The 23954-nt window shown below is 30.6% G+C and overlaps 1 protein-coding gene across 14 annotated transcripts in view; it reads left to right on the plus strand.

Moving 5' to 3' along the window:
- PMCA (plasma membrane calcium-transporting ATPase 3) overlaps window positions 1-23954 on the plus strand; it is a 728428-nt gene that overhangs the window by 299098 nt on the left and 405376 nt on the right. For 10 of the 14 annotated variants that reach the window (XR_010843530.1, XM_067047717.1, XM_067047719.1 and 7 more), the window contains exon 1: window positions 5440-5620. The exons of 1 other annotated variant lie outside the window; for it this stretch is intronic. The gene's annotated coding sequence lies outside the window, so the exon portion shown is untranslated. Of the gene's footprint in view, window positions 1-5438; window positions 5621-21586; window positions 21707-23954 lie in introns of those variants that run through there. 3 more of the 14 variants (XM_067047713.1, XM_067047715.1, XM_067047709.1) reach the window with 2 other exon arrangements.

Consider the following 23954-nt stretch of genomic DNA (forward strand, 5'->3'; position numbering starts at 1 on the left):
TAATCTTAAATTGCATGAAAAAATAAAATAACATCGTGAAAGTATGATTATACAAATAGGTTAAGATTTAGCTATTGTAATATTTTATAATTCCTCTCGTATCCAATCATTACAACCCAAAATCCTCAATGCTCCTTACTTGTTCACAAATAAAATCATTCATAAAGACCTTAATGTTCCATTATAAGCTCCCTAACCACCCAAACCCATTAGTTTCAAACCTTACTTCCTCTTCCATTCTTGGCAATCCTCTGAGGCACCTGAAAAAAAGATGACCTCGAGACCCTCTAATGTAGAAATATTATTAGAGAGCTATCAATGGTTTCTCTACATGCCTGTATCAAACCATTATGACCTTACATCAAATTTAAATTTAGATGTATTTTTATGTAAATATAGTAGTAAATTTCAATAAATGAATAAAGAAAATATTTTATATGGAGGGAGGTGACTCAGTTGTACTATACACTGTGCTACTAACTCCGAGAACCCGGTTTCGAATCCGCCTGTGACAAATATTTATTTTTTCAGTAACTGTGAGTCAAAACATTAGATCCTCCAAACCTCCTCCATGCACAACCGTCTAGCAGTCATACTTCCTTACAAAATACTGTACCACAGATCCTTCATGTACAGATTTTTTTTTTTTAACACATTATAATATCAAACTCAATATAATATTTTAATTTCAATAAACACTATTTTGAACTAGGAAAATTAATTAAAATAAATTTAAATAAAATAAAATTAAAATGTCGTACAACCATTTATTTAAACAAATGAACACATACTTTATGTGGTTTAGAATATTCTTTTTTGATAAAAAAAAATAAAATAAAATAAATAAAAAAACCTACATTAGTAAAAAATCCAATTTGCAGCGCATTTTAACGAATGTAGGTTTCAGAATTTTTATTTATTTTTTTTAATAAGTTTTGTTTGTATTTTTTCTGAATCCTATGAAAAATTACAAACAAAACCCATTAAAATTAAAAAAAAAAAAGAAAAAAAAAAGAGAGATAGTCTCAAAAGCAGACTCGTTAAAATGCAATTTAAATTGGTTTACAAAATATATTATCGACTTCAATAGTTGGACAACAATCGATTACATTAGCATATAAAGAACTCGATTTTAAACTTTTCCCTGGTTATTACCAGGTTCTGAATAAACATCTATCCATACAGGGGTTATTAGCAGTCTATGCAAATTTTCCAAGCTGAGTTACTTTTATAAACTAAAATTGGATGAACAAATCCTCCGAAATACAGTGATCTACAGTGATAAGGTTTAAAAGTTACGTACAATAAATAATGAGTTGTATATTATTTTTATAATTATTCTTATTTGTAATTTTAAAAAAAAGTTATTATTGCAAACAATCAACAAAATAGATTTTTTCATACTGTCGTGGTTATGTTAATATATAAATAAAATAAAATGGAACATTAATAAATTCTGAAATAATGGAATTTAAAAAAATAATCAAGGGCATATAGTTAACATAACTAACATTGTCTTTTAATTAGTCAATATCTGATAATTTTATTGTAATTAATTAATAGAATTTAGATTGTATTTGACATCTGAAAATTTCATTTTAATTAATTGATATGATTTAGGTTGTATTTTAATTAGTTAATATCAGATAATTTTTTTTCACTATTCTAAATTAATAATTATTCCTAATACAGAAATATCCCACTTATCCGGCTAAGAATATTCAAAACTCAAACTAGCCGAAATGTATGTGTTTTTGTCTATTTTCTTTAGGTGTTTTCGTTCGCGTCCACAATAAACTGATACGTAAATATATAATATGCTAACAGAAACTCGTAGTTTTAGATATGTAACTTGAGATACATTCATAAAACATTTTTAAATTTAAATTTAAAAACACATATCAGTAGATTGGATCATATCTTATATCTGATTTTATTTTTTTTTTAAATATAAGCAATTCGTATTCTATAATAAACTTACATGATAGTCTTTTTTTTTTTTTTAAATAATACTTTTTATTTATTGATAGATATTACAATCTGCCGCACAATTGTGGGCAATAGGTAATAGTGATGGATGATCTCATACATACTAAAATAAAAATAAAATAAATAAATAAAAAAAAAACTCTCTTAAAATATATACAAACAAAAGAATAAACAAAATGAACATAATCAAACTATCTGTATGAAGAATAAATAAATAAAATAATATAGTCTCTAGTCACATTTACACTCTAATATACAATAGGGGTATTCATGATCTATGTTAAAGCGTGTTAAAGGGAAAAACTCGTGTTAAATCGAAAAAAATTGCCTTCTTTTGCCGTGGTAAAACGAAATAACATTTAACATGGCTGAGAGTCTGTTACTTGGTCAGTTAAATCGAGAATGACGTCACACAATAGACCAGTTGAGATCGCCGCCATATTAGTTGTTGTGACTTTCAATACAGTTGTCAATTAGCTCATCTTCATTCTCTTCTTCACAAGTTTGAAGATCAATAAGACACTCATAAGCTAAACTTTCACACAAATTCCACTTTTCACTCACTCTAGGCATGTTTTAATTAATTACTTAAATCAAAACTGAAGTAAACAATAACATGAGGGTCTGGAAGGAAGGTTATAAACATAAAGGCTTATACAACAAGTTGCTGAGAAAATCCGCTAGGGACTCTTATGCATTTAACGTTTAACATGACTTCAAATAGGGCTGCTCACAATCCTATAGTTATAACATTTAACATGGTAAAACATATAACATTTAACACAACATCATGAATACCCCTAATATTTACACAATCGACCTGAGGGTCCCTGAGCCCACTCTATCCCCCACGTGTGAGGGGTAGAGCAGAGCTCGAAAGATCCCAGCGCATCCCTCTCGCCGCATCACTGGTAACATGATAATCTTAAATTTGAGGTATACGTTAAGGTGGAAAATCTATGCGTAGTAGGTTAAGCATCTTTCTTCTGAAATTGTCCATATAATCTCTCCCTCCATTTTGTTTTTTTTACTTTAAAATATTTTAACAATGAGTCCATTTTTTACACAGGTTTGTAAAATTTATTTTCATTATTTAAATAAAATGACATGGTTAAACCTGCAGAGCAAAGGTGTTAGTTGGGTTAGGTTGCAATTTATAGAAAGGGAGAAGTTTTAATCAATTTGACTTATATTACTTTGCGATTTACTGTAACATACATCGTAGAAAACATAAAAAATAATTGATTAGTTTTTTAAATTAGAGAAAATAAATTCGAAATAATTGGTCTCATTATCCACATATATAAAGCTTATTTAGCCTGATTTTTATTTATTTGAACCAACACATTCCTCGGCGTTATAGTTTATAACAATCATTATTTGTCTTACTTTTTTTTTAAGTCCTATTTTTAGGTATGGCGAAATGATGAAACTTTAATCTCTTTAGCTGTTTGTCATATTTTTTAGATAATTCAATTTAAAATGTTATTTTATCATGAACGGTTATCTAGAACAGTTCATATAATTTATTTTTTTGTATTTCTGCATTAAACAATACGGAATAATTTTCATAAAGGTGAATGTATAATATTATTGATAGGTTCTATATGATTGATAGGCATTCTGTGTAAGTAACAAACCGATAAATTTGGACAACATTACCAAATATAATAAATAAAGTATTTCTCTCCATTTTTTTTTTTTTTTAGTTAAATCTAAAATAAAACTAGTTTTTTATACTACAACTGCATACTCAGGATTGGTTGTATATATATAATGTTTTGAGTTAGGTTTCAAAGTGAGACAAGAAGATATCAAGGACCAATGCTGTTGATGAAACCACTTCTGATACATGAAATAGGAAATAGAACCATCTCCTCCAATCTGATACACTACGAGTACAAGTGAAGGGAATTCTTTAACGGACATAAAGAAAAATAAAACTTCAAGTTATTTCTTTTTTTTTTCCATTTTAGACAATATTATCTAACAATGATTGTTTCTTAAATTTATTTTATTTTATTTCATGTTTTTTGTTAACTTTTTGCCTAAGCACAGTGGTTTTTAAAATGTAGTGATATGCATATTTCTTTCCTTCCTGGCCACAAAAATATAATTTTTGTATATTTTATTAATTACAATAAATATATTTTTGTACGCAATTCCAATAAAATGCTGAAGGCGTTGGAATAGTAATAACAATAAAATAATAAATCTTTAATCTACATTACTAAGGTAAAAAAAAAAATTGTTTGCTTCGATAGTACATTTCATAGCGATCAAAGAATAACTAAAAGTATAAACAATAAACCGATTATTTTTAGTTTTTAATGTAAACTGTTGCTAGTTTGTTTTTTAAGTATAAATTTATGTACATTTGTTCATATTTTACATCTATTTTTAATTTTAAGAATATTTATATTATTCTTATCTAAGAAAATTCAAAGAATGAGGCATTTGTATTTGTTGGGAAAGCCTTTCTCAACAGGCTGATTACTGTTCTTCTCAAAACATTAATTGAAATATTGAACTAAGAATTAAGTTTGTTAATGTCCCTTTTAATAACGATTCCTAATTTTTTTCTCACCTACTTTTATTTTATTGCTGTTGTGCAAAACTTTGTGCAAAGTTTGTTTGAGATGATCCTGTTGCTGAGCACGTTTGGGAATGGGTCCCAGAGAGCTTGATTCAGATGATTGTGGGTTCGATTCCCACCTGTGTCAGTAAATATCATTATAAAAGATTAAGCTATTTTGAAAACTCAAAATTTGGTTACAACAAGAAGAATTTAGTATGTCTTTTGTGTGTTACAGATATTTTTTTGTTTACGAGGATATATATATAAATAGATAAATTGGCAGGGAAAGTTATAGTCGGAAAGTTTAGTTAATATACTTAATATTTAACTCCCTCTGGCAATAACATATATATAGGATTATAGGAATCGATACATCTGTTTTCATTTTACTATCACGGGTGTATTTTCAATTCCACGTTTTATTCTTTTTAATATTTAATTAAGTCCGCCAACCCATAAGCTATATATACACCCCGTAGCACGTGAAGGTAATATCATGATAAAGAGGAGAGCTACGGAGCATATCTAATAGCATGCTTATTTCATAGTGTAAAAAGCGAATTTGGCTTCTCAATATAACATTTGCCGACTTCAATGCGCATAGAGAATACTTTGGCACGATCGATTCTTCGGTTTTCAGCAAGCAAGCGGTCATTGAAAACGAGTCTACTCGCTAAGTGGTTGTTATGCTACAACTGTCAGGGTCCTTCAAACGATCCTTAAGGATGGTGTAGGAGTCTATTTTTAGTATGGTTTCAGTGACCCCTGGAGCAAGAGTGTAGGACTCAGTGTACAATAGTGTACGAGGCTGGTGTGGCAGTGTTACAAACTGGTGGGGGTACCCCCACCTCGGGCCCGGGGACCAGGGCCTGTGGACAGTACGACCGAACCCTCTGGCCCGTTTACCGGTTCCACATCACAGTTGAGTTGGGAGTAACTGTTGTGTTTATCGGCTCCTCCTGGGCTTAGTGTAGCGACAAGTGAACCCCACCTCAGTGACATATCGACCAGGCTCTCTCTATTATCTCTAGAGTTCATTTCCATTTTTAAAGGGTACGTTGACCAATTTCATTTGCCTGTGAGAGCGGTGAACACCATCAATAACTGTCTGTTAAAAAGATTAACTTGATTGAGTAATGCTTAATACATAACTTATAAAAAAAAAACTATGAGACCGATAATCCTACAACTAACTGATTAATGATCAGGTTGTGACCGAAGATATTATTGATGTGTTTATCTCATTTGAACTGTATGACAATAAATTTTTTTTTTGTTTTGTTTTTTAATAGTTTGAAAATTCGATTTTTCCTCAGTAACTTCTTATTTATTTTTTTTTGCTTTTTATTTTGATTCGCTTTTTTTTTTTTTTTTTTGCCTTGGAATATTAACTGGCACATCAAGGAATTATAATACTTTTTAAACAGCACTGATTCTGAATTTTATTAATATGCATTTCAGAATGATTATTTGGTGACAGTCTTTCAACATTTAGAGATTTGTCATCATATTGATGTATGATCTGTGATTTGTAATATATAACCTATGGCACAAGTCGAAATATAAATTCACATATGTAATTTTTACTAGTTATTACATGAATATTTCTTTTAAATTCACATCAATTCAAAATGCAATTAAAACGAAATGATATTAAATAAAAACATGTGTTCAAAGTGCCTTTGCCAGCGTATTTGGGGAGTAGATATTTAACATTTAATCCTGACTAATAATTTTATTATTTGATTGATAATAAACAAGCTTTTGGTATTGCAAAATCTTACTGAGGAAAGAATCACCCTATTTAATGTTCAAATGTATTTTTGCATTTCCAAAGTCAAACTGTTCTTGTTTTTTTTTTCTTGTTTGTTTGTTTTTCATGTTATAATACTCATACATATACATTTATATGAATCACGAATCGTAATCGTCGACTGTGCAATGGAAAATCGAAACGTGGCTGAGACGTAACCTTGAAGCTAAACTCGTTGCTTCGACCAGACTAGCAACCGGCCGCAGTGAAATTATACACCTCAGCTGTATATACCTATAATAGTGTTACGAACCTGGTGTATATTAAGCTACACGATTTGAACCAAACCCCACTCACATCCTAAGGATTATCAACGTATCAATTTACACACTTGGCCATTTATGTTCAACACATTTATTATTGATCACACTGTTGTTAGATTTTGAAAAAAAAAACTTTAAACTATCAAAGATTAAAATTTAAAAACAAGGTTAGAATCTAGAAACATTTATTAATAAAGTGTGTTACATCTTATTTTACTTATATATTTTAATTATACTTGTATAAATAATTTAAACATACTAACTGTTACTAAACACTAACAATAACAATTAGTAACAAATATTTTGATATGGGGAAGTTGATTTAACACCATTACATAAATAGCACGCTCCTATTTTTTTAATTTTGCTTTTAAAAATATATATTGATGTATAATCTATGAATATTTCAATGTGGAATGACTTAACTCAATATATTGATGCAGGAGAGAAATTAAATTGTTTTAAACAACCAATGTAAAAAAAATAATAATAAAAAAATAAAGTAACAAACAATAAAATAAAGCAGCTCCGAATGCTATATAGGAAACTTCATTTAACCTCAATCTCCTTTCTATTACTTTTTCAAGACTGGTTTTATTGTTTAAATAAATTAAATTCTATCCAATTAAGTCTTAACAATCTTTATTAATACTTCAAATGTCCAACGTTTCGGCCATTCTCAAGGACAATCTATCAAATAACAGCCTTTATCAAACACTCATTACTAACAATCTTAAAAACATTATTAATAATTAAATTAGCATACCTTAACTATAAATTCACACCATATCCAACTATTGAAATTGTTTGATAGCTATTCTGACATGGTCTAATAAAATCAGATTAAACAATGGAACAATAAACGATAGGAAAACTTATTAATTTATTAATAAGAGTGCCTTATCTTATGTTTAATTACCTATTTTTTCACTTTTTCATTTAATTTAAAAACTTTTAATTAAAAATTATCTTTGCAATATTATCACTCACTTATCAACAATATTATTTTGATTTTAAAAATATATATTGTATATATTGATGTATAATCTATGAATATTTCAATATGGAATGACTGAACACAATATATTTATGCACGAAAGTAATTAAATGATTTTAGGCTATCTTTATTTTTTAAAAAATAAATAAATAAAGTTACAATAACAATAAAATAAAAAATATGGGCGTTGATGACCTCAGGGTTTTACGCCCTTAAGCCCCAGACAACAACAACAACAACAATAAAATAAAGTAGCCCCGAATATTATATAGGAAATTTTATTTAACCTTGATCTTTATTAAGTTTTTGGTAATTGTCAGGGCTGTATACAGAATGCTCCTATAAGTGTACATTGCACTAGTTGGCCCATGCTGATAATTTGCATCATACATGCCGTCAGTCACCGAATGCTTAAAATATGTGGAATAAAATAAATCCAAGCATTTATTAATAATATACAGTAATAAAAGGTATATTTTTTTGAAAATGTGTAACAAATATCAATTATAGTTGTCATCATTCTATATATATGTTTTGTTGCAAAACATCCACAAAGAAGATTGTGACCTTAGAAGAAATACGTTTCTTATTAAAGCATATTTTCATCAGAAAAGTTCTTTAAAATATTTTTTTTGACTAGATCGTGAATTTAATTCAAATATTTTATACAATAAATGCATACGGGGCTTTCGATGATATGTATTAATTTAATGTTAATGTCATCAATAGAACATTATAGTAGACCGAGACCCTACAGAACAAAAGATATTAAAACAATAAAATGTTTTTCGACTACTGCGCAGCATCTCCAAGGGAACTTTATTTGCTACACAGACATCATGGGATGAAACATTAAAAACAAATTGGCCAACTCTTTCATTAGTTAAAATTTAATATTCACATTTTCGTTTTCCTTCTTTTCTGTTTTTACTTTTTATTTAAGACTTTGATTCCGAAACGCTTCCCATTTCCCTCTTTCCAAATAAATTACCGAGATATCAGCGAATGAAACCTCTAATCGGGCGCCATTTTCAATTAAGAGTTGAAGTATGTATGTAAATATCATATATTTGAATTTACTTTTCGCCTTTAGCGGTGAAGGTAATCACCAATAGATGGTTTACTAATTGGTTTTGATGAAGTATTAATGGAAATATGGCGTACGGTCAAAAAGAAAAAAATATATTAGGGTAAATTTAGTATATACATTTATCTAAACAAAATTTATATATAGATCATTTTATTTCGAAACTATGAGAATTTATGATTGCCAAAAAAATTCTCTTTATTTAAAAAATTCATTTTGCTACTGACAGATACTGAAACCTATCTATAACTAGCCCTCTTAGATTATCTTAGAGGGCTGAAGAAATTTTAATTTCGCTCTTCTTATACCATACAGCTCATAAAACCTGTTTAGGTTTCTGCAACCCGCCTACTCAAACTCCAATAATAGTGCAGCCTTAAACAAGCACCTGTAAGCACTTGGTCTTCTAATACTGTTATTGGATATTGGATTCGTTGCAGAATCCATATTCTATGAATAGTAACCTTTGTTGCAGGGTTTGTTTAACACAAGCAATGAGTATTTGCTCTTGGTTGAATAAACATTATTTATATCAATGGGATAGTTTGACGACGAATTGGGAGAAGAAATAAGTGGCTTTCTGAAGGACGTTAATAAGATAGGAATAGGAAATGAGGTAACAAGTATTTAAAAACAGGTTGCTAGGTAATAATTGGTATTTAAAGAGCGTAAAAAGCAATAAATAAATAAAAAATATTTTTTATCTATTTCGGAACATGGCAATTAACATAACAATAGATTACTACAAGATCTATTTCAGAGTTCTAGCGTAAAACGCCATAAAACTTAATGGAGATTTCGACAGAAATGCACGTTTAGAAGTTCCTTGAGTTCAAATAACACAAAATTATAAGTTTATTGATAAAATTACATATTTAGGGCACGCGTATGTCTGGAATGTAACAGACATATTTTCGTTAAAATCGATCAAAAAACTTCAGAAAGTTAATTTTTAGGATTTTTTTTTGCAAAATCGGTTGAAATGCTTTTGATTAAACTCGATTAATTAATGTAAAATTAAATGATTTTCAATACTAGATAGCTCTTATCCTCATTGAAAAGGCCTAAGAGGGCTTAAATGAGGAACTTTATAAAAAAAAAAATCTGAAGTACCTCTAATTTCCCTTATTTGAAAAACAAAACCAATTTTCATCGTGAGCAATAATGAAAAAGGGGTGAATACAAAATATTTAAGAATTTAATGAATAATTTAAAAAAGATAAGAGGAAAAATGGTCCGAATAATCCGAGAACGTCCGATCACTTCTGATTGAATTTATATGTAATATCGGCTTCGTTATCTTTTGTTAAACTGTTGAAGTCTTGGCAGAAACCAAGTAAAAATCCGTTAGTCCCACTCTGAGAAACCCTAAAATACCAATTTTATTGAAATTATATTTTATTTTTTTATTTAATGTGATTTACAACTGTACAAGTAATCAATAAAATAAGTAAATATGTTGTGTGTTTCATTTACACTTGAAAATTTTGGGAAGGAACCACCCATTGGTGTTACTTCAAGCATTAATTTAAATTAGAAGGTCCCGTGGCCATCTTCTTTTCAGACGACTTGGAGGGTTATCAGGGATTGTTAAGGTTGAAAGATTAAGAATTAATGGGTTAGGTGGGATAAAAAGACGCTTATCTGTTTTGGGCCAAATCTCCAACGAATGGGATGTTAGGTCTTTTTGGATGAGTTTATTTGTAACGTTATAAGGAGCATCAAGGATTTTGGATTGTTAGGATTGGATACGGGAGGAATTTGATGGCTTGGTAGAGCCCCAGAGCTGGGATTCTGTCCGAATTGGTCTGATTATCGTAGTGTATACTAATTTTTTGTAGTGAATAGGAAGTTTAGAGCGTTTTTTAAGTAAGTGTTGTAGCAATCGGAATCTACGAGCAGTTTCTTATCGTTTCAGTCTTGTGTGTGTATTCCAAGTAAGTCTCTTTTCAAGATGGAGTCCTAAGTATCGAATCTGTTCAACAGGCGTTAGTGGAGTGTTTAGAAAGGATACTGTAGGACAGGAGGGTAGAGGTTTACGAAGGAGAGTAAAGATGATCTGATGGGATTTGTCAGGATTTATTTTGATTCTCCAGTTTTGACATCATTCTTCAATAGATGTTATGTGTGTTTGTAGTGTTTCTGATGCATTAGTTGGGTCGTTGTTTACAGACAGTATACATGTGTCATTTGGAGGAAGGGTCCACTCCAAATGGATTTGTAATCACTGCTTCAACATGTTCAAGATGGGTTGAATTAAGGATATCAGGATGGGGTTAAAAGTTTTGAAGAGGTGTTCGCCGAACATTTGAGTTTTTTCTTCATCTGATCTTGTCCAAGTCTTATTTTCAGTGAGAAGTGGATAGTTAAAGGATTTGTATTTTAGTAGCTTTTTAGTAGTTCTCCATAATGATTTGTCACTGGTATTTAAGTTTTCTGTTAAGTTCTGGAAATTTTGTATTCTGTGTTTTCTAATTTCTGCTTTTGGTCTAATTTTGATATTTATATAATTATATTGAAATAGTCTATCAGGGATAAAATGACAATTTTTTTAAAAAAATATCGTCTTATAAAATACCTTTAATTTTTTTTTATATGAATTTTTAGTTATTTACCAATTCTTATGGTTAACAATAATAAACAATACATAAATGTGAAATTTCGAAAAATTAGATGAATAATTAAAGGAGAAAAAAATGAAAAATAGAGACAGATATTGGAATCGAAAAATACTGAGACCACACTTTCTTTTCTGATCGCATTCATATGCACACAGCTTCGCTATTTTTGTCAAACTGTTATTCTTAGAAAGGAAAAAGTTGATATTGGTTACTTTCACCTCTATTTCACTCTATCTTATACTACGTATTATAATACGTATTTTAGATTATATTAGTAAGTGAAATTTGTCTGATGCGCAATCCACACAAAATTTTTACTATTAAAGCCGTTTCGTATTCCAAAACCACTTTTAACGATCTAGGAACGGTTACAAAGACACTTCTAAAGCACTTTTAGAACCGTAAAATACTTAGGCCTACATACAGAGGCTTTTAACACGTTCCCTCCTCATCACATTATTTCTTTACCGTTTATTACTATCCACTCTTCAATAACATTTCACGTGCCTATGTCCCTATGTGCTTCTATAATTATAAGCACCTGCTAAAGACTTAACTAAAACTCAAGCAGATAGTCCATACCTAATAGGTTAGAAGGTTAACAGTTGTTCCTCCAGATCGAAGTAGCCTGATTTAGCCATGATGTAACCGTCGTAGTTAAGTTTTGTTATATCACAAACAAAAGTGCATTTTTAGCAGCCAACTGTTAAATTCGTTTACTCACGAAGTCTACAAGGGCCACAGAGAGAACATTTATTGTGCAATTGTTCATTCCTCTCTAGTTATGCAAACACAGGTTCAACGCCCATTCCTCAAATATGTTTACGACTGGGAAACAGCTGAGAGTCCGTGCTTCACTCCGATTCAACCACTTTGCCAGTCCGATAAAACTGAGATGCTAGCTTAGCGTATCTATCCCTGCCTGCCAGGCAGCAATATTATATTTTCGATCAAAATGTTCGCAGAACCTTATCGTAAAACTATATTGAATCCATAGCATTCGTTACTCAAGCGAACCAGGTTAATAAAAACAAATACTAGTTCCCTATAACAGATTTGATAAAAATTTCCATTTTCAATTATTTTTTAATACAATATAAGTAACTGGGATGGTTCTTGAGAAATGACCGAATATCAGCACGATAATTTGATTTGTTAATTAATTAAGTAATTAACTATTCTTATTTAATATTTATGGCTTCATATCATGCTTCATATTTATGGATTCATATCATTCTGCTGCCCTCTGAACATTGGATCATGTGCCAAATACATCATCTGCTAGATTAAAAAAAAATTGAGTATGTACCGCTACAACTTAAGAAGCAGACCAACGGTTGTGCAATGTTATTTGGTCAGAGTTCCGCTCTACCGTCAAATTTTTATCCATTTCATGAGGCTGAGTGAACCCGAAAGGGCTCCATAACCCACAAGGCTGACTCAACGGCTACATGTAACAGATAATAATTATCTGCCATAGACGGATTCTAATCCAGGTCCTTGGAGTCAGTAGTCCATCCACTCCCTTCCTCTGGGTGGCGGTCAATAAAGGTACAAAATTTATTTAATGTTAACCAACGCTTCGCCCCACTAAGACCCATGATAGGCAATGGGTTCCGTACTTTTTTAAGAAACATTGTTTTTAGAACGACGGTTATACAAGGAGATGATTTGGTTAGAATCACGCTCAACCGCCAGATTTATACTCAATTAAAGATACCCACTTAACTAGGCTGAGGACCATCCCTCCGGGATCCTGAACCCACAGGACTGCCTAACAGCTACAATTAACAGAATATAGTTACCTGTCTTAGCCGGACTCGAACCCGGGTCCCGAATTTAACAAAAAAAATCCTGAAATATCCCTGGCATAAATATGCCCTAAATATGTTTCAGTTTTACATGACTACGTTTTTGAGCTAGGCTGTTTTCGAAACACAGACAGACCACTTTGTTTGACTCGGTTATTTGGACCATGGAGATCTCAAAATACTTTATTTTTTAATTTGTGAAAAAATTTTAAACAATAAGAAAAGGAGTCAAGAAAATTTATGTGAGGTAATAGATAGCGATACATATTTTTAACTGATTAAAGCGCAAATATCTCCCAGGCCCAAGTCCAAATCCGGCTGTGGCAGATAATTATTTATTTTGTTATTGTTGGCGTGAGTCAACCCTTTGGGTTTGGGAGCCCTCTGTTCAGTTTTTTTTTGGAAGACCCTTGCAGTTAAACGTGAACCTGAAGGGTGAGTTGAGAGTGAAGATCACCTCCTTGTGCTAGCATTGTTCAAGAGATTGTATTTTTTTTTTTATTACTTAAATATGTCTCAACAATAAGATATCTATAAATCCAACATAATAGAAAATATACCATTTCTCCATTAAGTGTTGTATATTGTAATAATTGTTTTCATCTTTTCGAAAATGGGTAACTAAGCCCACTTGAAAAGTGGAATAACCAGGTTGTAGACGAAATATACCCATTTTTCTTGGACATATCTTTATAGTTCTAAATGTAGTTATAATACATAGGTGAATTTTGTTTAAATTAATGGCTATTTCATTAAAATTGCATTAGGTTGGATGGGGTTCGCAAATGGAGTAACTTACAACTTTGTTAGACAGATCTTGGTAATATCCATTGCAAGCAGTTGGTGTTCACTGGCAACCAAAGGATCATTACTAAAAGGGACTTGCCATTTGCTGGACTATGACTGGTTGAGTGACGGCAATGGTGGCTATAGTGACAGTGGATGACCGGCAATGACCGAATCACTCTAAGTTTCCACATCATGATGCGACTTCCACCTCCAGGTCATAGCAGTTTTAGAGAATCAAAGCGTTCTTCTGTCTGAATCACAACATTGCTCCTCCTCCTTCCACCTCTGGGAGCTCCTCCAAGCTCAAAATAGCTTTATTAAATAATGAAAAAGAGCACTTTTGAGAAATGTGAATTATTCCAATCATAAATGAGGAGACGATGGTTGGGGGTGCGGTCAATGAAACACAAATAAGTATATTCCAATCATATATCTGAAGAGACCTGTTACACTACGTCAGTAACGTAATCAAAATTAAAATCTGTACCGCTACAACCAATGAAGGGTTAAGGGTGCAGTGCTTTGTTAGTACTGTTTAGTAGAAAATCTTGCGGTCGAGTGTGATTCTGACCAAATCACCTCCTTGTACAACCGTTGGTCTAGTAACAGTACTTCCTTATATAGTATAAATTATATGGCTTAAATTATACTGCAGATAATTATTAATTCTGTTACCTTAACTATGAGTCAACTCTGCGGGATATACTCAGCCTCATGAAATGGGTAAAAATCTGGCGGTCAAACGTGATTCTGACCAATTCACCTCTTTGCACAACCGTTGGTCTAGTAACAGTAATTCCTTATAAAGTATTGCACCCCTGATCCTTCATGAGTTGTTACGGTTCACATTATTATATAAAATTAAATTAAACCTAGTCGATTGGGGCGCCACTAAACCTTCGAATTCCTCTCGTATCCAATCTTTACAATCCAAAATCCTTCGTAAAATCCTCAATGCTCCTTATTTTGTTACTAATAAAACCATCCATAAAGACCTAAATGTTCCTTATGTAACCGATCTAGCCCGAACCCGATATTATTCCTTCCATAATAAAGTCCCTAACCACCCAAACCCACCAGTTTCTAACCTTGTTTTCTCTTTCATTCCTGGCAATCCTCCGAGGCGCCTGAAAAGAAGATGGCCTCGTGACCTTATATTGTAAACTGTTTTTAGAGTTCCACTACTGGGTAGTTTCTCTACATCCTGTATCATATCATTATGTCATTATGATCAAATTTACTTGTTGTATTTTTTTATACAGTTGTAAATATCAATAAATAAATACAAAAAAAAACCTAGTCGAGGTTCCCTCTAGAACCCTATGAAAAAAAGTCCATATTCGTTATTTTCACCCTGAAAAACCATACAAAATGCATTTTTATATAAGTGGAAGTTTGTAATACGGGCACGAGATGTTTTTTTTTTTCGTTTACATGAAATGCTGGTCTGACCAGAACGAATCATCTCGGTTGTAGAAGAGGCTCGCGCTAGGTTCTGGTATTACGTCGGCATTGTAACAGCAGTTGCAACACTCGAATAATCTTTGTCCTTGAATCATAAAGAAGACATCTGAACCGTTCCACTCGTTCTTTTTCGTTCGCTGCATATTTCTTCAGATTCGGCGGTCAAGTTAAAACTGTTTTAATCGCTAAACCGGCATCGGCGAGCCCTAGATACTCGCAGTTTTTGTCCGGCAGCCCAACAATGCCCGTCAAGATCCATATCGAATCGCATCAACGGAACTCTTCTACTTTCCGTTTTAGGTTTAGTATCTCGAAAGTCTTTACGTGGGAGGTGGAAACTTTTGTTAGAACTGAAAAGCAGCTGACCCGAATTGAAGTTTTAATAAGATAAAATGCTCTGCAGTTTCTTTATCGGATCTGTGAAGTATTGTCGTCGGAAATAGTTGCTTATTTTTCTGACGCAGACAAAACAGCTTAAAATAGTATCCGTGTAAATTGTAATGATAGAAGTTGAAGGAAGCGCCTTCTACTGATTCACCACGCTTCATATAAAGTAACGTCTATTTCAATCGCTATTTTCAAAACCATTTATATTTACCCTGTAATCAATTCAGTACTGACTGCTGGGTTTACTTTCCAGTATGAACTTCATTATAAATTGTTAACTAATTAGGAATTTGACGACATAGAAAATTAAATAATATTATTATTAATGTCAGTCTATTAAAAAACCCTGTAATAATGTTTTAATTTGTTCGTTTTATTTTATTGTATCAAACTTCCTTGATCATCAACGTTGTTTAATTCTTATTAATTTCTGATATTATTTAATTAACCATTTTATTTCAGTTGTATACACCAAAGAAAGCAAAAAGTAATTTCTGATATGATTTTTCCAAAATTATACATGGGATGAATCTCTTACGTTTTTTTATCATTTTTCTACATTTAAAAATTTTTTTTTAATTATTTATTTAATGTAATTTACAACTGTACAAAATAATACAATAGGTAAATATGTAGTATGTTTCATATACACTTGAAAATATTGGGAAGGAACCACCCATTGGTGGTACTTTTTAAAAATTTAAATACCAATTCTATTTTTTTTTTTTGTTAACGTTTCTAAGGGCTGGTGATATGGCAGGTTTCAATTCAAAACGGCTGAGTTGTGACGTAAAGTATGAGCATTGCTGAAAGATGTGGCTAATTGTCATACTGTTATTATCGTACTTAATTTCGGTGCCATCTCCTTTGTAATGAGCTAGAAACGAGTGACTCTTGAGTGTCCTGTTCTCAGTCTAGTCAAAGAACATACGCACTCGAAACGACGTAATGCCAAAACATAGCAACTTACTTTTTTGCACAACAAAAACTGTACATAATAATACATTTAGTAAACTTGATTTAAGTTTATAATAGAGTGATACAGGCATGCAAAAACCTTTTCATATTAGAAGGTCTTGAGGCCATCTTATTTTCAGGCACCTTGGAGGATTGTATGGAATGGATGAGGAAGCAAAGTTAGAAACTAGTGGGTTTGGGTGATTAGGGAGTATATAATGGAAGGAATGATATCTGGTTCGGGCTAGATCGGTTACATATGCAACATTAAGGTCTTTATGTATGATATTATTTGAGGCAAAGTAAGGAGCATTGAGGATTTTACGAAGTATTTCGGATTGGATGGAGAAGAATCGCAGGTTTAGTGGAGCCATAAAGCTCGACTCTATATGTCCAGATAGGCCCTGTTATAGTTGGGTAGAACAGTCTTTTGTACTGAATTGGAAGTTTAGACTGTTTGTCTAGTAAGTGCTTTTATTGTCGGAATCTGAAAAAAAACTGTAGTTTTAGATTAAATAACGATTTTATAAAAAAAAAAAACAAAAAAAAAACAGGGGATCTTCATTAATAAATAAGTGATATAATACACTTACTATAAATGTCGAAAATAATTCAGATTGCAGTATAAATATAAATAACTAGTTATTTATAGCTATCCAGTGGTAATTTTTTTAAGGAGTTAAATAACGTTGTTACTAACTAAATAAACTGTGACTCATAGAAGCAATTTTATAGGTAACATTATAATGCTAAATATTTATCGTGCTTTAAAAAAATATCTGATGATATTATTCGAAAAATCCAATATCGAGCCTTATGTCTCTCATATTAGTGAAAAATAATAAATAACTACAATAATAAATAAAATAATAATAATACAATAATAAATAAATAATAATAAATAACAACAACCCTTATCAAAAGTATATATTTTTTTTTTCATTTTTTGTTTAATTCATTGTATTGTATTATTAATTTTAGAATTAATAATTATTTTATACAAGAATAATAAGACAAGTAACCTAAATTGAGGGCAATAAAAATTTTGTTTTATGTATGTATTCGTACAGTATAATGCATACTGTGTTAAAATTAAAATAAAAATGGAATTATCATAATATACAGAGAAATAATATAACATGATAATTTATACATAACATAAAAAAGTAAGCTCAAGTCAAAATAAAATAAATCTGACACACATTTGCACCTATATACAATATTTACATTCAGCCTGGGCACTGCAAGGATTTACTGTCCTCAGGTTGAAGGTAAATCAGGGTAACAAGAGATCTCAGCGCTTCTATCCCAGCCACGTCACTGGAACTAAAATTCAGTGGAGAGTAGGTGAGGGCACGAGAGCCTCATATGCTCAGGACTTGGCTGGAGAAGCTGGCCATTACCAGAATTCTAACAGCAAATTTACTAAAGGTCTCGGAGGGAGTGCCGTTATAGGGATTGTATCTGCGGATTGTGCTAAGGGGTTAGGGGGATGAATTTGATGAAATCTAGAAATACCATATTGGACTTGATAGTACACTACCCCAAAATAGTTAAACATATACTTAGCTATTTTGCTCTAGACGTAGGGCGTGCTATCTATGGTTTGAATTTATGCCATCTTATTTATTTTAAGCCATAATGATGCCTGAATAAGGGAAACGTTGACGAGTAAATCACAGGCTGTTTGGGAGACTTGAGGCTTTGTTAAGGAATTTTCAACACATTTTGACAGTTATTTCTGTCTCTTTTTCGTACTTGATTGCACTTTAGTAGTTACGAGTCATCTGAGAGGTGACATAGAAGCATTTCTAAGTGCCTCTTCAATTCTGTAAACTCCCTCCCCCCCCCCTACTATTTTGCAAATCCAAGACTTTGTTGTTCCTTGTAAAAAACAAAAATAAATGAAAAAAGAAGGAAACAATTGCCGAAAGAATTCATCATTATTCTGTTATTAGTGCAATATAATTATTATATTAGACAAATGAAAAAAATATGGCAGTATTGAAATTTTGACACGTGTAAACTATGTTACACTACCTATTTTCTGAATATTGTTTTATTTTTGATGCATTTTTTCCCCTAAATACATATATATTTTAATAATTTTAGCCTGTTTTTACAATAATAAAAGCGAATTTGTATGTATGGTTAGACGAAATAGAAAAGGCATCTCAAATATGACTGTGTTAAATAAATGATCGTGTTTTTATTTAGATTTGGCAATATTAAATCGTCATAAAAATTAATTATGTCATTACTCTTAATCATAATTTCTATTACAAATCACCATTGCTCATCAAATCTACATATCGAATTCATTTTTGTTAAATATGTACTGTTGCGTGTCATGTAACAGAGATTTTTCTTTTGTGCTATTTCAAGATCAGGGAAAGTAAACATCGATGAAATTTTGATTGATTTATCAAAGTAAACTTTTAACCTCTAAAATAACGTCAAAGAATCTACGAAATGGGTAACATTGCTAAATTGCTGGCGATGTAATTCACCTAAGAGGCAATTTCCTTTATATAATTGGGATCGAAATTCGAATCCTGAACCGTCATTAAGTATTAAGTAAACGACTATTTCATCGAAATAAAATAATTTTGTGGAATTAAACGATATAAATATTTATAGTGGACTTTAAAAAACTTAAGCTCCTTCAATTTAAGTTTATGATTCATTTATAAATCCGTATTAATGCAATCCTGTTGGTTCTATGTCAACAGTCAAATGAAAACATTGCATCAGTCTTAAGCAGATTATATATGAGCCATTTAAAGCAAAAGTGATGTAAGTCCATTAAACACTGTTTTAAAACATTAGGACTTTTAATAGAACAGTAGTTTTAAGTTCTAGAATTATAACAACAATTTTCCCCTTTTATAAGTGTAAAGTTATAAGTGTCCAGGTGCTTTTTAAGTTATGCAATTAAATTGAAAGACACTTATATTATATGATTTGTATTTTCTTTTTGTCTTGCTTTAAAAAATAATATTTTAGAGAGAGGGTCATGTTGATGTCATTTTATAAATTTGAGATATAAAAAAGTAGTTTTAGTGTATATATTATATTTATATAAAATCATTTACCGATACAACACTTTCGATATTAAGTGATGTATTATACTGCTGTCTGCATAGTTATATTATGCAACTAGGAGTTACGTCACCATTTTATGTACTACGTGTATACGTATATAGTATGTAGTATGTATAGTAGTAGTTTAACTTATTCGGAGTTCATTTCAAGCATTACCCCAAATGTTAATAAAAGTGAAGTTACACTACTTACGTTTTGAAGGCTTCATAAATAGGAGTTTATGAGACAACCTAGAGTTTCTGATTGATTATTCTTAATTAACAATATTATCTCTTTAAGTTGCCAGTTTTAATTCTATTAAGAAATTTCCAAAGTGGTTATTGGAAGATCAACTACTAATTGTTATACTTTAAAAACTGTTATGAGTACCTACCATTTCTATTTGATTAGTCTCTAAGATGTTGGCGTGGGATGTGCTTTCTCTTCCACGTCAATGCAGTTTTGTGTTAGTCAGTAACGACGATGACTAAATTGGCGACATGATGACCGGTTGGTTATTAATTAACTATTAAGGAGAATAGGTTTCTGTTTAACATTCCAATAATAGCCTACCCTCATTATTACATAACATATAACTAATTATACTGCCAAATATAAGAATGAGGATGGATATGATTCAATCACTAACTTATACGTGACTCATTAATTGGTTTTTGTTCACTGATGAGGTGAACCTAGCTTGGCGACCATTCTTCACGACCTTCCGCATTTCGTGAATGAATTCGTAACATCATCATCTGAAATCAATGTCTTGATACACCAAGTGCTGAAATATTTTTCCTTCCTCCTCCTAAATGACCGTATGAAATGTTCCTGGACACAATTCCATTTTCCTGATTATCCCTCACCATTTGGAACTTCCTTGGTTTACTCATGTTACGTCCATCCTCCTCTTTATCCTCCACTTCCATACCTTTGGCGATGGACATAAATAATTGATAATCACCAATAAAAACTGGGTGAGAATTTAGGTCTTTTCTTGGGAGGGTCAATAGATACGTCGTGATTGGCCACCGCGCTAGCCTATAGCATGATGTCTTATACTTGGTCCACAAGTTGGATGGTTTGTTAAATTAGGTCTTGTTCTGACAGTCTTCACTGTCCAACTCCAAATATTATCTGGAGTGAATCGATTATCAAAGAGAACAACGGTTCCAGACCTACTTCATTTTACTCAATTCAAGTCACTGCCAAACCCAAATTCCTGTCAAAACCAAGCGCCTACTCACTTTTTAGGTCGCATTAAGTAAAGCAGTGCCGCGCTTAATATGGTTATAGTTGATCTTCAGAAGCTCATTGTCACGTCGTTTGATTTATCATTAAAAAAGAATATATATATATTCTTATATATATATATATATATATATATATAAGCGCATATAGCTTTTGAATACTTTCAATTCAACATATTTCCTATGGCAAGAAATTATTGACGATTTTGCTTTATAATATTTATGTATGTACATATTCATTAAAAAGTTTGAAATTTGTGGAAAATTGTATAAATATTTTTTTTTATTCATGATTCTTATTTTCTCTGAATTGCCTTCATAAAAATTAGTAACCAATTAAATTGATATTTAACCTCTTAATTGAATGTGACTTTTACAAAATTAGTTCGTAGTTACAAATATGCTATTGGAACAGATATTATTTCCTACTTTTAGTTTAAAATTAGCATTACTTAACAAATATACCAATCGTGTTATGTTTTGATAAAACCAGGGGCTGGGTGAAACGTCGTATGAATTTCATTCAAACAGCGTACAAGATCCTAAACTCTTGTACTTAGAGTATTCTCTCTAGAAGACCTTCGAAATACGGCTGATACAGAAGAAAAATAAGGTAAGTTGAATAAATCTATGCTTCCGAATCAATTTATGATTTATTAAATGGCTTTAATTTCAACACATTTTAATTTTCTTATCGGTTTTACCCATTGAAAATAAATCAAATTTTGTCATATGTACGTACATATGAAACGAATGGGCTACAATCATTTTTGTGTGTAGAAGAGTATATTTCTAAGTTGGAAATTACACTTAATTTTTTTAAAAGGACCGTTATGGCAACATAGCATTATTTTTTATAATTAATATTTAAATTTTTTGTTGTTTTTTACCGTTTGAATAATTTGTGGCATAATCTTAATTGTTATAAAAAAGACAATTTGCATGCTATTTTATTTTAAGCAGAAGCTGTGTACTCAAATTTGTAAAAGATTAATTTTAGATGATCTTTTCATTCGTTTTAAATTTCACTTGATTCAGTCTGAAATTATTTCGTATTTTCATAATGAAACAGTCAACAAATTTATTTTATCATGATCAATTTTCTTCATATGTTATCATCATGTTTTCTTCATATGCTCATTAGTAGGATAGTATCAATGAAAAAAAATATACTCTGGCCACAATTACCGAAATTAAATGAATTTGGGAATGGTTTTCAATAATCCCAAATATATTTTCTCTCATATATTTAATGGAATGCTATTCAATTGTATTGTTAATGTTGTCAACCCTATATAATTATATTAAATATAATAAAAAAAAGTGCCATTTTTCCTCATGGCTCTTGAACTATAAGGAAAATAGCTTTAATGTAATTGAGGAAAACTGGATAAAACAATTGGCTCGATTAGAAAGATGTGATCCGTTTTATTTAATTGATCTCAATTATAAGTGTAATTTTCAACTTAAATTACTGTTTAAATATCTACTATTCAATTTTAAATTCCTTACATCAAATTTAGTTGACAAAATTTTTATTTCACACCATATCTGATACATTTTATTTCTAATTGTGGGGAAAGGTAATGAGAATTATAGTTGGTACGGAAAACAGACTACTATGTTTATGAAAATCTTTGAACTAATAAAATACATTTTTCATTATTAGGGTTGAAAATTAAAAAAAAATATGATGTGAAAAATTAGCAAGGAAGCTTAATTTCAGTAGCATGATATTAAACATTAAGTTGTAGGAAAACTAGATGTTCTGTATATTAAAAATTTACCAAAAAATATTTTCCTCGAAAAATATATGTGGTCACAATGTCGTACCCTGAACATCAAAAAATTCATTTGGATTAATTTTGACTCTTTAATGCAAAAATATATTAAACTATTACATTTTTTACAGTTTCAGACATTAAAGATATAATAGATAAATTTAATAGACTTTTTATAGCCCACTCTAGTAGAATTTCAGATTAGGCAAAAATTATATGAAGGAATTATATTTAATAAATGTTTATCTTCGTAAAAAAAGGATTATGCAGGAAATTTTGACTTCTTTAATTTTTATAAAATGTTTATTGTCATTTTTCTTTTGTGTTTTCGTAATGAAACCGGCGACTAGCAAGATAGCAAACCTGAAATTTGTTCTCCAGCATGATTAGCCAAAAATTAAATTTAATATATGAATATTGCAGGAAATTTTGATTTCCTAAATTTTGTATAGATTGTTAAAAAGGATTGTGTAGGAAAGTTTGACTACTTCAATGTGTAAAGAATTATTATCGCCACAGGTTTTTTTTTTTTTTTTTTCTAGTTTTCGTTATGAAATTGGTGGCTATTAAAAATTTGATATTTAATTTAAAAGTTAATATTTAATTATTGTTGGAAATTTTGTATTGAATGTTTATCTTCCTAAAAAAGTATTTTGTAGGAAATATTGGTTAACTTAATTTTTAAAGAATTTTTAATGTCATCAAATCCTCATTTTTTCTGGTTATGGGCGAAAGAAGTTCCAATTTATTTTTAGTTTTCGTTAAATAACCTAAAAACAAATTGGCACGAGATGGCTAACATGAAATTCGAAATCAGCTCCCCAAACGATATATTATAAACCTTTGAGAAAAAAACTTTCAAGATTTTTTCCTAAAAAATCTTTTTTGAACCTTCATTGTCTAGGATATGTTTATAGTACGCTCTAGAAAATTAAAATTAATATTCGGATATTTTAGGAAATTTTGACTTTTTAAATTTTTTTTAGAATGTTTATCTTTATAAACCTAATTATAATTTTAAAATTATAATGGATTTTATTTATAAGCGAAAAACTGAAAAAAAACTAAACTATTTTAATA

The sequence above is a fragment of the Halyomorpha halys genome, unplaced genomic scaffold (assembly GCF_000696795.3).
Source record: "Halyomorpha halys isolate HHAL.00 unplaced genomic scaffold, Hhal_1.1 Scaffold389.1, whole genome shotgun sequence".
In the NCBI taxonomy this organism is placed as follows: domain Eukaryota; kingdom Metazoa; phylum Arthropoda; class Insecta; order Hemiptera; family Pentatomidae; genus Halyomorpha; species Halyomorpha halys.